Here is a 14,261-nt window from a genome sequence, read left to right as displayed (position 1 = left end):
CAACCAGAAATGGACAATCTAAAGAGGATAAAATTGATGCATGGGACCTTCTAAAGATTAAATCTCTATGCATATGAAAACCTTTTTCCAACAGGGTGAAAAGAAAATCTACAGACTGGGAACAAACATTTGGTAATACCATCTCAGACAAGAGTCTCATAACAAAAGTTTACAGAGTACTCCTGGGCCTCCACAAGAAAAGACTGATAACCCAATTACAAAATGGGCAAAAGACATGGAAAGAATTTTCACAGAGGAAGATTTTCGAATGACAAACACATGAAGAAATGCTCCAAATCACTGGCAATAAGAGAGATGAAAATCAAAATCACAATGAGGTGCCATCTCACTCCAGTAAGAGTGGTAAGGTTTAACAGGGCAGCAAGTAGTAAATGTCGGAGATGTGGCGAGAAAGGAACTCTTGTACATTGTTGGTGGGATTGTAAAACAGTACAGCCATTGTGGAAGGCAGTTTGGCACTCCCTTGAAAAGCTAAATATAGAAATTCCGTATGACCCAGCTATTCCACTACTTGGAATACACCCTGAGAATATGAGAAACTAAGGCACAAACTGATGATGCCTTTAAGTTGTGGTTCTGGAGAAGAGTATTATATACCATGGACTGCTAGGAGAACAAACAAGTTCGTCCTGGAGAGGGTGAAGCCTGGCTGCTCCTTGGAGGTAAGGATTCTGAAGCTTCGTCTGATATACTTTAGACATATGGCAAGGTGAGATCAGGCCTTGCAGAGAGACATCATGCTTGGGAGAGTGGAGGGACAGTGCAGGAGAAGAAGACCCTCAATGAGGTGGATTGATTCAGTGACTGGAGTAATGGGGATAGGTGTGTCAGAGACAATAAGATTGACGAGGGATAGAGCAGGGTTTAAAGCTATTGTACATAAGGTTGTTATGAGTCGCAGGAGAATCGACGGCACTTAACAAAAACAACAAGAACAGTAGTGTTGTCTAGTGTTTATTTCATAATCATATACTTAACTCTGCAATCCTGCTAAACTTGGAGGGGAAGAAAGAAAACATGGAACCCAAAGAATTTCAGCAAGAGCACAAAGATTAAAGATACTGGGAGCACACTGGGGGGACAGAGTGATCTCTGGAGCTAAAGAAGAATGGCCCAGGGATTAAGACAAAACATGAGCCACAGACCACATTAGAGCTGTCCACGCCCAGCTATGGCTCCTTTCTTGCTGGTCTTGTCATCCCAGGGCCCGAAGCGTTCCTTGGCTTCCACAATGTTCATGCTGGCTTTCACCTTGCTCAAGATGACATGTTTGCCATCCAACCATTCGCTCTTAGCTGTGCAGAAAATACTGGGAAATGTTTGTGTTGGATCCAGCATTTGCCATGGACAGTTGTCAGGACCTGTGTGCTTCAGGATGAAGTTCTCCTCATCAAACGTCTCCCCGTAGATGGACTTGCCACCAGTACCATTAGGGCATGTGAAGTTACCACCTTGGCACATAGGAATAAATAATTCTGTGAGAGCAGGAACCCTTATAACCAAATCCTTTCTCCCCAGTGTTCTGAGCGCGGAAGGTTTCTGCTGTCATTGGGACTTTATCTGCAAACAGCTTGAAGGAGATGCAGCCTAAACATTGGCCATCAATGGTGATTTTAGAAACACAGGGTGGGACTGACCATGGCTGCGTACAAGAGCAGCAGAGAAATTTGCTGCTGAGGCAGTGGCTTCTGCAAAGTGGCCTCAAATGGTAAACTTTTAGATATATATTTTATCACAATGATTTGTTTAAAGATGCCCAGAATGATGACTGTAGCAAATGACACTGTGCGTTAACCACACTTCAGGCAGAAGTAGGCAAAGGAGGAGCTTGGGCTCCTGATAATTGGTAGGGGACTGGGGGGTGTCCTGGTCCAAATGTGGACTGAGAAATAATGCTTACAATGGTGTCCAGTTCTACCGGTTCAACTGCACGTGGAGTTTTTAAAGAGGCTTTTGTTGTCTTGTCTGAGATCATGATTGTCTTCGTAAACAATAAAATGTAAATTATCACATGTCATGTGACTGTAATGTTAGCATCTTGTCTGTATGATAAATTCATCCCAAATAACTTTAAACATTTAGTTTGAAATAGATCTTACTGTAAACCCCTAAATAGTATGGCTTCTTTCCCCACTTACCTTTACATCCTACCTCACAATATTTTTAACATAAATGCTCAAAATAGTAAGCATGACTAAATGAATAGAAAAGAGAGAAGAAACTCGCCAAGAGAAGTCTTTAGGAAAGCAATTGTTCAGCATTGTGTAAGCTCCTTTAAGTTGCTACAAATGGGAATATGTAAATCAGACTCTCCCTCTCTGAATAGGAGACAGAAAGCCTACAGATAAGAAAACAATTGTGTACATTTACATCTTCATCAGATTATGTTTCCTCTCATGCAAATCAGCAGGATCAACTTGTGAGGAATTTGACAGCAGTCCTTTTGCCAAAGGAAAAGGAACATTATTCAGCTTCTTTGGCTTCAAAACACCCTGGAGTTGTGGCTAGAATGGATGGGCGGATAAAGGGAAGTAAAGGCATCCACAGAATGTGAGTCTTTTTCAAGGGGTTATGTCCACTCTCTCCCACTGGCCAACACAAGAGCAGGCAAATGCTTAACCTATGCCTGAAATGGTCTGGGCTTACTACTCAGGGAGTCACCACGTTTGAGGCCTCTGTATCCATCCTCAGCTCATGGTGGTAACACACACACACACACACACACACACACACACACCCCACCACCACCACCACCACTATTTGCTCTGAATCAGGAGTTGGCTCCTCTACTGAGAATCTCTTCCCTGGGAGAGATGTCAATGGAGCAAGGAAATTGTCTCTACCTCTGGGTCTGTTACCAGGGTTCCCTCCTTTCAATGCAGGCCACATCCGTGCTCTGAGAATCATTTCTCTGCGCCCTCCTCATTGTCTCACAGCACCAGAGAGAGGGAGTGGGGAAAGAACCCTCATTCTTTATACTTGGCAAGGAAGGTGCCAATAAAAACCGAGTTGCAGTGGGGATGTGAATGTTACAGCGAGGAGCTGAATGGGGGGCGGAGGGGGCAGGAAGCCATGAGGCGAAGTGGAGAGGAAACTCAACTGGAGACAGACAGATAATAGAAAGAGAACGGAAGGAAGATGACAGAGAAAGAGAGAGGAAAAAAAGAAGGCAGAAGGGACAGAGCAGGGAGGGAGGGAGGCAGAAAATGATTTGCAGAGACCATGCATCTAAAATACCAAAGGTCTGCCCTTCTGACTTCAGCGCAGGGAAGAGGCAACACCACTGCCTCAGCTTTCTTGCTTGTATGCACGGAGTCCATTTCCCTGAATCTACCTTTCCTCTCATGCTTAGGCACCTTTTGATTGGCCACTGACTTGGCAAAATGCTGTGATCCGTGATCTGCAGGGGCTTCCAGCAGCTGATTTTGGGAGCACCTTGGCAGGACTTTCTTCCTTAGTTCATCTTAATCTGGAAGCTTCCCTGATGTCTATCTACTCAGCATCCCAGCAATATGAAAGGCGCCACTGACAGGTAGTAGCTGCACACAAGGTGCATTGATAGAGAATCAGTGCCAGGAACCAAACCTGGGTCTTCTGCCTAGAAGGTGAAAATTCCACCACTAAGCCAGCAAGACCCAAAATGAAAGAGCTCCGGCATGTCAGAGATGAAAAGGACATAGCGCAGAATAGGGCAGGGTTCAGATCTGTTCTTCATAGGGTCCTGCTTGACTCGCTGACATCTGAGGGCGACAAGGAAAGGAAAGATAAACTCCAGATTAAGGAGATTGTGGGCAGGGCCAGAGCATCTACTACAGACAGAAAGAGCCTTTCCCTTTGGCCTCAGTTGTGGGAGATGGGCAGTGGATTTACCACAAGGCAAGGGATCAACATACAGAATAGGTAGAGATGTCATCAAATCACAAGATGAGCCCTGGGAAGCCATCATCACCAAAAGCCATTATATCATATCGAAGCGATCTTAGGTCCCGAGAACGACTTCCTATCCAGACCTGGATAGCGCAGTGGATCCACTTCAAGTCTTGGCTCTCTAAATTGCTGGAAGTTTTTATTTCTATAGTTTCATTTCTTACCCTCTTTGTGCCTTAGTTTCCTTACCAATAAAACTGATGGTGTTGGTGATAAAGATAACTTCTTAACAGAACTGCTATGGGAATCACGGGGGCTAAAAGTTAAAACGATTAATGTAAGAACAACGTCGGATACTTTAGTGTATCCGAACTGCTGTTGATACATGTGAGTTTGGTGTCATTTCAACACTCTTATTCAGAAAAAGAAAAGAAATGAAACTAGGTTCTGCCATCTGTCAACATCCCATCATTCTATCTATGCATTGTTTGCCCTATTTTTGCTGAAGTTTGAGTGTGAAAAGGTGCTAGATTTCCAGGGTACTGTCTACCAGGAAGCCTTGTGGTATGTTTCTGTTGCTGGGTGCCAGCGACTGCAATGACTCATGGCATTCCCAGGAACAATGGACTTGAGCCTTGCCCTGTCCTATGCCATCCCCATGCTCTTTGAGGTCGTTAAACCCTGACTTATTACAGTCACTGTGTCAATCCACGTCATCCAGGCTCTTCCTCTCTTTCACTGACCTCCCACCTTTCAAGCATAATGTCCTTTTCCAAGGATCAGCCCTTCCGAACAACTTTTTCAAAATATGTGAGATGAAACTTCACCATCCTTGCCTCCAAGGAACACCCTGGCTACACTTTCTCTAACACAGTGCCTACATAATTCAGTTGCTAACAAAAGGTCAGTAGTTTGAGACCACATGTCCACTCCAGGAGAAAGCTGATGCAGATGCTCCTTAAAGATTTAAGTCTCTGAAAACACGGCCGCATCCACTCTGTCTTGCAGGTCTCTGAGTTGGCATTGACTCAATGGCAGTGGGTAGGTTATGAGGACTCACAGGGATGTTTAATGCAAGGTTAGTCCTAGCTGCAGTCAACATCCTCACATAGCACACGTCCATCTGTGGTCTCTACTTCACCCAATTCCTGCCCAAGGACCACACTCAAGTGCCTGGGAAAGAAGATTCTGGAAGGAAGCATTACTACTCAGTAGTACTCCTGTTCAGTGTGTGAATATGATTCTACCCAAACCTACAACCCAAAATAAAATAAAAGCCTTTTATTCATTTTCTTTTCCACTTGTGCTTGAAAATGAATCTTCAGTCCCACCAAGGTGGTGATGTCTTTGATTACCTTCTTTGGAAACTTACCCCACGTTTATTCCAAGCAGAGCAGGATTAAAAAGGGGACCAGCCTGGGAGGTTCTCCAGGGACCAATTTGTAAAGGGCATGCAGTCATCAGCAGGACACAGACATTATCAGAAATGTCATGAATTGAGCTGAAACTCTTTTCTTGGAGTGATGATATGTGATTGGAAGGATCCAATTAATTCTATGATTCAGCCAAAGGTGCATAGTGGGGTCTAGAATTGAATGGGAGGGGGATTCGGGTAGTCACCACAATTGAGAGGGCATCTGGTATGTGGAACAGGAACAATAATGCACAAAAATGGAATTCTGTCTAAAATTCTACGACTAATGTCATGGATGAAATTGTGTCCTCCCAAATTAATTGTTGGAATCCTCACCCGTACACCTGTGGATTTAACCATAATTTAAGAGTAGAGATTTTCTTCATTATGATAATGAGGCTGTTTGTCTGTAAACTGTGTCCTCACCCTAATCCCTCTGAGTTACAAGGAGCAGCGAAGAGAAAAAGACAGTAAACACGAGCGATGGCAGACAGCGTGAAGAGGCCGAGTTCCTGCCCACAGACAGAGCCTCTGCCTACAGCTGGTAACCTAAGGCCGGACAGGCAGCCTCGAGCGCAGTGAGAAAACAAACTTCTCTCCTTTACAACCACCTACTTCTGTTTGCAGAACTAGAAGACTGACCTAGCCCGCAAAGGAGCGCAGTATGTAGGGGAAATGCTTCCCAGGCCGCCTGCACCCTTTAAAGGAGGGTGACCCAGGCAGAGGCCCATCTAAGCTCTGCAAGATCGCACACATCCCGCTGACGCACTGAGAAGGGGGAGCCAAGGAGACGTTCCCATTCACCATTGCCATTTTCCACTGCCAGCTGTGAGAGATCAGGGAACAGTTTGAAATGAATTGCCACAGGCCGTATTTTCCATAGGACCTGCTTTTGGATCCAGGTGCTTCCCGGTTCCCCTCCCCGCGCCCTCTGAGGCGAGGCTGAGCATGCGCAGTCGGGGCAGGCCTGTCAGGCTCCCGCAGGAGCCTCTGCACGCGGACCCGCCTCCACGCTCGGTCCACGTGTCTCGTGCTCCCTGCTCACCTCACTCCAATCCACCGCCTTGGCCTGGGGTGCCCATCTGTGGTCTGCTGTCGCCCATAGAGAGGTGGCTGGAGAGAACAGAGTTTATTTCACACAGTTTTTCAGGCTAGAACCCTCAGCAAAGCCCCAAGGCCGCTGATTCCTCCCGTGTTGGCAGTCACAGGTGAGCATTTGATAATGCCTGTACTGATGAACGACCCTCACGTCGAGTATGATTGCCCTCCTAAGTGACCAGGCTAGAGCAAAGGTTAGGGCTGTTTGTACATAGGGTCGCTATGAGTCGCAAGCGACTCAACGGCACTTAACAACAACAACAACCACCTTTGTGTTAGGGAGCTCTGGTGTCCTAGTGGCAAGAAGCTGCACTGCAATCCCGAAGATGTTATTGTTATGTGTCTTCCAGTTGTTTGCGACTCATAGCGACCCTGTGTACAGTGGCCCTAAACCCTGCTCTATCCTATGCCAATCGCACTGCCTCTGACACCCCCATCCCGATTATCCCAGTCACCGAATCAATCCATCTCCTAGAGGGTCTTCCCCTCTTGTGCCGTCCCTGCACCCTCCCAAGCATGATGTCCCTCTCCAAGAACTTGTCCCTCCTTGCAACGTGTCCAAAGTATGTCAGCGGAAGCCCCAGAATCCTTGCCTCCAAGGAGTAGCGTGGTTTAACCCTCTCCAGGATGAAGCTGTTTGTTTCCTTGGCAGTCTATGGTACGTTCAATACTCTTCTCCAGCACCACAGGTGGTTCAAATTCACTAGCTGCTCCTAGTCACTAGGCTGAGCAATCCTCTCCCTCGGAAAACCCTCTGGAAGGTCAGCTATGGGTCGGTTCCAACTTGACGGTATTCAACCACCACCCACCACCACCTTTGGGTTAGCCCATCAGAAATGTGGAGGGGGCACAATTCAACCGTAACAGTAAGGTATTAATTGCCAAAGGATCTCCAGGCCTAGAGAAGGAAGCTGAAAGGCTACCTGTATAGGAGCAATATTAAAAATATTATGATAAAAGGCATTAATCCATTGTAATTGGAGCTATAGGGGATAGCGCATATTAAAGACTGAATGAAAAACAATTTTTTAAAAAAAAAATGTGTCACTGCTGTTCTCACACTGAGAATTCTCGATTCTGATGCAGAAAGGGACCTCCTTTCTTTACACCACTGTTCTCCAAGCCAAACTCTGGGATAGGTATGTCAGGCAGAAGCTGGGTGACCTACCTGTGCCCAGGTGCAAAGGGACCAGAGGAACCAAGGGTGGGAGTGAGAGACATTCTTCAGCTCCTGACAAACCCTGTTAGGAGCTGCAGTCCTCAGACAGGAAGAGGTGGGCATATGGCTGGAAGGAAAGGCTAGCCTTATACACACACCCTCAGGGGAGACTTGCCTTCAGGGATCGTTTATCAGCTTCCCCTAGGACTAAGGTGACCCTGGGCCCCGTTTGCCTACAATGGTCTCATTCATTCCTGCTTTCCTGGCTTCATTATTACTATTGTTCTTTCCTCGGAAGGGTTACAATTGGACAATGAATTCAATCATCCTTTCTAAGAAGCATGTCCTTTGACCATCCTCAAAGGCAGCAGCATGGATTTGCATATGTGTATGTGCATAGCTGTGCAGAGTGTGAGAATGGGTTCATGTTTCCACACTGCCAGGAATCAGGCTGTGGAGACCAGCTCCTGATGAAATGGACGTGACCCCCACTTCCAGGAACTGCCCTGTGCAGCCCAAGACTCCAAGTGAAGGATGGTTCCCAGGAAATGCTTCCCTGGTAACAGCATCACCCTGACTTGCTATATAATTTGTCACTTTGCAGTAGGGAAACCTGGACGTGATAATTCCTGGAAAAGATTCTTTCCACTGTGTCTCCCCGTTAAGTGCATTTCTCAGACTCAGTTATTTTATCTCACTTCCCTCTGGACTCTGCCCTTAGCTGGCTTCCAAGGAGCAATAAAATTCACCCTTTCTACTTCAACTTTAAAATGCCAGCATATTTTCAGTATTTTAGCCCTTTGGGGTGATGACTGGAGGAGGAAAGGAGGGGGAAAAGAACAAGAGAAATCATAAAGGGAAGAAGACTGAAGAATGAAATAGAAAACGTGGGTGGGGAATGGAGAGGAGAAGAAAAAGCAGACCAGGAAAAAAGCAAAAAATGAAGAAGAAAATTAAGTGCTGGGGTGGCAAAGGGAAAGGAGAATCAACTTACACACTGTATTATTCAAATGCTTATTTCTCTTGGACTGGAACATGGCTGGGTGAAAGCTAGCATTTCAGCAAGCGTGGTGGTCTTAGGTGGATTCCAGCAGTTTCTCTAACTCCACAGCAAGTGTCTGAATCAGAGTGTCTACCACATGTGACCGGAATGCAGTGGTCCTCGCAATGAAGTGGGGCCCCCCAGACACAGAGCTCAGGGCCAGCTCCACAGCAGCAGTTCTGAGATTCTTGAAAACTGGCAGGTGTGAAGGATGAGCATCTGAGCTTTCATGTTCAAACCCTGCGCTCAGGCTCAGTTCACGGCTGTGCTCTTCACAGATGGAAACATGCCCAAATCATTACTCGAACCCTGGTTTTTTTTCGTTTTAGTCTAGTAAAACTGATACCCACCCACCCCTTAACCACCTCACCTGGAAATAACAGCTTTTGAGAAAAGCTTTCTTCATTTTGATAAATCCATTCAAGTTTTCTATTATTCTCAGTTATTGCTGTTGTTGCCACGCCATGGAGCCAAAGCAACCCACAGCTGACCTATCCTATGAGTTTTCAGAGGCAGTGACTCACTGGTGAGGAAGTTACCCCTCCTTCTCTCAAGGAGCAGCTGGTGGATTCGAACCACCGCGCACGTGCCTTTGGGCTCGCAGCACAGCTTCTTACCATGTTGCTAGGAGGAAACAGTCCTGGGAGGAAGACTTGATGCTTGAAAAGGTGGAGGGTCAGCGAAACAGAGGAAAACATTCAATAAGGTGGCTGGACACAGGGATTGTGGCAATGGGGTGGTGGTGAGGATGACCCAGCATGAGACCGGGTTCAGAATCATTTTTCACAGAGTCCCTGTGAGCTGTAGTTGACTCAATGACACCTAAAAGACAACAGCATAAGCACTCTGGTTAGTGTTCAGCTGCTAATTGAAAGATGAAGGGGTTTGAACCCACCAGTAGCACTGCAGGAAAAAAAATAAATGTGGAATTCTGTTTCTGTCAAAATCATGGCCTGAGAAAACCCTATGAACAGCTGTACCCTGCCTATAGGGTCACTGAGAGTTGGAATCGGCTCAATGGCCACAAATTTGGTATTTTAAAATATTCTTTCCAGTGATATTTTAAAACTGTATTAAAATATATAGACCTAAATGGATAGGGAAATCATTTTGCACAGTAAGACATTGCTACTTCTCAAAACAAAACAATGAAACAAAACTGTCCCCATAATCCTGCCATGGCACTGTGTAACACTCTCTCTCCCTGTAGACAGGTAATTAAGACTGTCTACCATGTTACTGTTAATAACACTGAAAGATTTTTAAAAGCTTTAACCTACAACCCCATTTGAATTTGCCCATGTTTGCAAGGGTAGAGATGGGGGAAATATCACTTCTTCTGAATGATCACATCTCACAATTAATAATTGAGAATCTCTCTCTTTCTCCCTTGCCTTTTTTTTTTTCCTCTCTGAACTAGAGAGCACTCTTCAGCTTGTTAAGCTCGGCTCACTCCCGCTGATAATTCACTAGAGATCATAATTTATGGACAATTGAAGCTGCAGAAACATCTCTTAGAAGGAATAGAGCAGATCCATAGCAACAATTCTTCAGGGGAATATTAATCCCCGGCTTTATGTAGTGCTAAGTGTACAATAGTAATCAGAACTTGAGTAGAAGCTGCTAATCATTGAGGGAAAAGGCTGTATAAAGAATTCATAATGGAATTAGCCTGCGGCAAACAAAGAAAGACCAAATTAAATCAGCCATCAAATTGCACCAAGGAATTTTAATTTACAGGTTAATGTAGGATTATGTAACTAATCACAGCTAACATTTTCAATGAACAACCAATAAAATTCTGCTCTTTTTTCTCCTCTCTAATCTTACTAATGGTATTCCAATAACATGCTTTTATTACCCTATAATATGTTAGAAATGATTCTCAAAAACTCTAAAAAGCGCTCCAATTGTAGAATCCCTATAAAAAGCATGGCTTTAAAACAGTCAAAAGTGTGGCTCTAGAAAAAGCCATTCCCCAGTTCAGTGCTGACCCAATAACATCTGGGTATGTTTGCATAAAACAGATTTGCATAACCATATAGCTTTAAAGTATATGCATGTTTTTCATGCAGTTCAGGGAGCTTAAATGAGACAAAAGAGACTAAATTAAATATGTGAAACTAACTTGGAGCACAAAGTGTATCAACTAATTCTAAATAAAAACACTGCCATAGATTTATATGTCAATATTGCAGACATATCCAATGGCACACACACAGAGGACCTCTCTAACGGAGTTTTCATGGTTTATAAATGTGAACATCATAAAAAGAAATAAGGTTTCTAGGATAAAAAGTTGATTAGCATTTCCCATGGGGGCGGGCAGAATCTTGTATCCTCCCCAGCACTATTTTGATATCAGCTAATGCATGACAAAGACAGAAGGGGGGGGGGGGAGAGAATCCTTCTACACAATTCGAAAAAATTATATGAAACCCACTGCTTCATAAATATAAATATATAAAAAGACAGCATAACTCTTTGCACATTGGCCAGGGAAAACTCCCAAATTATACTGTATGCTTAAAAAGACATCAGCTTAATCAAAAAGATCTTTTTCCAACATATGGTAGAAGGAAAATTATTATAAATGGAGTAAAAAGTATGTTCATAAGCTTTACTTCACATGGGAAGAATGCTGAGGAGAAAGACGGCCGCATTCTTCTTGCATATGTTTTTCTTGTCGAGAACAATGTGGGAAAGTCTCATTTTCCTTTAATCTAAATGTTCGTTTCATGGAAGCAGCAACATTCGGCCCAGTTATTAGCAAAGGAGTTGTGTTGCTTGATAAAGTCTAATTTTAAGATGCTCGCTTCCAAAAAAACATTATGGTGTCAAAGGCACTACCCTTCAGCAATCCTGTAATAACTTTATTCAACCATTCCTAATTATAATTATATTTTCAATTCCTTTTAGCTATAGAAACTCTTTATCAATCAGAGCACAAGACAGAAAATTACTTTATTACAGCTACAGCTCGTTACTCTGAGTGCTCTTAATGAAGCAGCCTCATAATCAGATGAAAATCATGCTGAAGAAAACTTGCATCATTAGTCTGGGCCTTAATTACCAAGAAATATAGTCACTAACAATGATATTCCATTTCATGATATGGTGCATGCACCTTCTACACAAGTTGCAATTAATAATTCCACCGACTGCTACAGAATCTTTTCTATTTATTCATAACAATGGAGGGGGGGAATTCTAAATTTAATTGAGCGGTTCAGATTGCACTCCCTCTATCCCTCTCCCGAGCGTTCAGATTAAAATGTCACAAGGCTAATATTCTATTTTACAATAATTCATCATTTTAATTACATATTTTATGTCTGTGAAATGTCTTTTTTTCAGCCTCAGTGTGGAGGATGACATTTTTGGAGGAGGCATCTAAGGATATGGGTGGCCTCATGTGAAGGTAGTTCCTACCACCCAGGACCACATCAAGGGGATTTTCTTTCCTTTGTCAAATCCCTGCCATCAGCTCATCCACTCCACCCATGTTGGGGAAAACTGCCAGACAGAAGAGGGATGTTCATTTAAATTAATGTCAGCATCCTCAGATAGCCTTTGGGTGGTAGAATGGTGAGGTTCGGGCGGGGAACAAGGACTGGTGTCATTGGCCCCTTTGTTACCAGTGATTGATCACAGACAGAATCAGCAACTTTCCTTTGTGAAAGCCTCTCTTCTTCTGCCCCATTTCCTTACACCCTTTCTTTGCCTCCCTCTCCCACCAACATCCTCGCTTCTGCCCCTTTGAGACCTGGAAGGCAATCTGGGCCCTGCTGGGCTTTACCAACATCTGGATCCCAAGCCTTCTCCATCTAATCTCCTCATGGTCTGCTCCCTGAGAGAAAGGGTTCACACTCTACCCCAAGGTGCTGTTGCAACCCCCATGCTCCTTTTTCAAACACAAATTAGGTTACCGGGTAAGGGCAAAGAGCAGCTGGGGGCAGGCAGAGGGCAGCGGGTTGGCATAGATTAATGAGATCCCCATATGACCTCAAACCCCAAGTGTGCCCAGGGCTGCACTTCCCGCCTGAAGTTGCCTTTCCTCGGAAGAGTTGACAAACAGTTGTGATGATTAATCGGAGCGACGATTTCCTCAGTCATCTGCCTTGTGAGCACCAAGCAGTTTGATAAATGAAATTGATAGATGAAGAGAATGACTTGGAAAAACCCACATGCTCCAAGATGAAAGGCTGGCTATCATATCAGAGGCTGCTCATCTTTTAAGACCTGAGCATCCGATTTCTCTACGAGGAGGATAAAGATTCCCTCTTCAAAGATCCCTGGTTAGAGTGTAACCAGCAGAGGCACAATTTTTAAGCCACTGTAAGCGGGCAGCATTTTCCCTATGCAATTTCAGACTCCAACTAGATGAACAAATGGCAGGATAAGTACACACACACACACACACAGAGCTTAAAAGTGGTAAGAAAGCAATTACTCTTTTTTTTTAACAAACATTGCTATGGTTTGGAGGGATATGATGATGCCTAGAACTCTACTTTTCATTAAGGTTTTCTTAGCAAAGTGAGCTTGGCTGAGGGCCTTAGGAGCTAAGAGTTTGGGCAGGAAGAGCACGGGCCAGAGCAGGAGGATGCAGGTCACCTGGGAAGGTAAGTAGTTGGGCCAAGAGAAGGTGGACTAGGCTGAGGACTAAACCCCAGGAAGCAACAGGAAATGAGAAGCAGGCCAGGAGGACAGGGAGAGGAGTGGGGGATTAATCAGAACCACACAGAGCAAATTTCCATAGGAAAAATGCTTGGCATTTTGAACAACCCGATGGCTTACAAAGAGCTTGAGATGTGCCTTGTTTCCCAAAGACAATTGGTTTGCAAGGCGCATCGCCACCCCCACCATGGGCTCAGCCACTTGAGAGCCAGGCAAGGGTTAAAGGGAACAGTCTGGGTTTCTCCACGCCCCTGTTAATGCAATGTCAGGGAAAGTCCTCAGCATTATTGTTCTGGTCTTCAATCACTCCTTAATGTTTCCTCCTAACAGCAATCCATTTGCGTGCAGAAGTCACGGGGGTGGGGGCGGTTTGAGTGTGTGTCGGGGGTTTTGAGGGGATTGGGGGTATTCATTTGGCAATGGCTGCCCAGTGGACACAGGCTGAGACCCCTGGTGGAGGGCTAGAGCGTGATCAGTGTCCACGTGATGCTTGTGGATGTTGCCATGTTACCACTCTGTGCCTGGCAAGGGCCACGTCCAGTCTCACAAAGGAGCAGACGCTGAGAAGAGTGAGGGTCTGCAGAGGGAGGCCCCCAGCTTAGAGGCCCGACCACCCTTCACAGGCGTGTGGTTACAGCGCTGGGACCTGCTGGTTCTGCTGCATGGCATCTGGGGGACCTCAGCGGAGGGGCGTGAGGGCTCACTTCCTCTGTGCCTCCAAGTCACTGAAATAAGGACAGTGACATCCTCTGCTTCCTAGGATTGCTAGAGAGGTCACTGGAGACGAGGCGTGTCAGCTTGTCATGACAGATTCTGGCACAGACACAGTCTCAGTGCACGTGCATCGCTGGCTATCGTACTCTGAGAATAGGTTCTAGCATTTTCAAACCCCGTTGCGCATGGGAATCACGGGCCACCAGTGCCCTCGCCCTGAGCTCCCGGTGAGCCAGGATCAAGCCCGTTGGCGTTGAGTTCTGAGG

At 45.1% G+C, this 14,261-nt stretch overlaps 1 pseudogene; it reads right to left on the bottom strand.

Moving 5' to 3' along the window:
• Window positions 1–1,170: 1,170 nt before the first annotated feature.
• On the bottom strand, window positions 1,171–1,661 carry LOC102859482 (annotated as a pseudogene).
• Window positions 1,662–14,261: the final 12,600 nt, after the last annotated feature.

Source organism: Elephantulus edwardii, unplaced genomic scaffold (assembly GCF_000299155.1).
Source record: "Elephantulus edwardii isolate Elephantulus edwardi_28Jun2011 unplaced genomic scaffold, EleEdw1.0 scaffold00011, whole genome shotgun sequence".
NCBI classification, from domain to species: domain Eukaryota; kingdom Metazoa; phylum Chordata; class Mammalia; order Macroscelidea; family Macroscelididae; genus Elephantulus; species Elephantulus edwardii.
The sequence above is the reverse complement of the archived record's forward strand: the minus strand, read 5'-3'. Positions and strand labels throughout refer to the sequence as shown.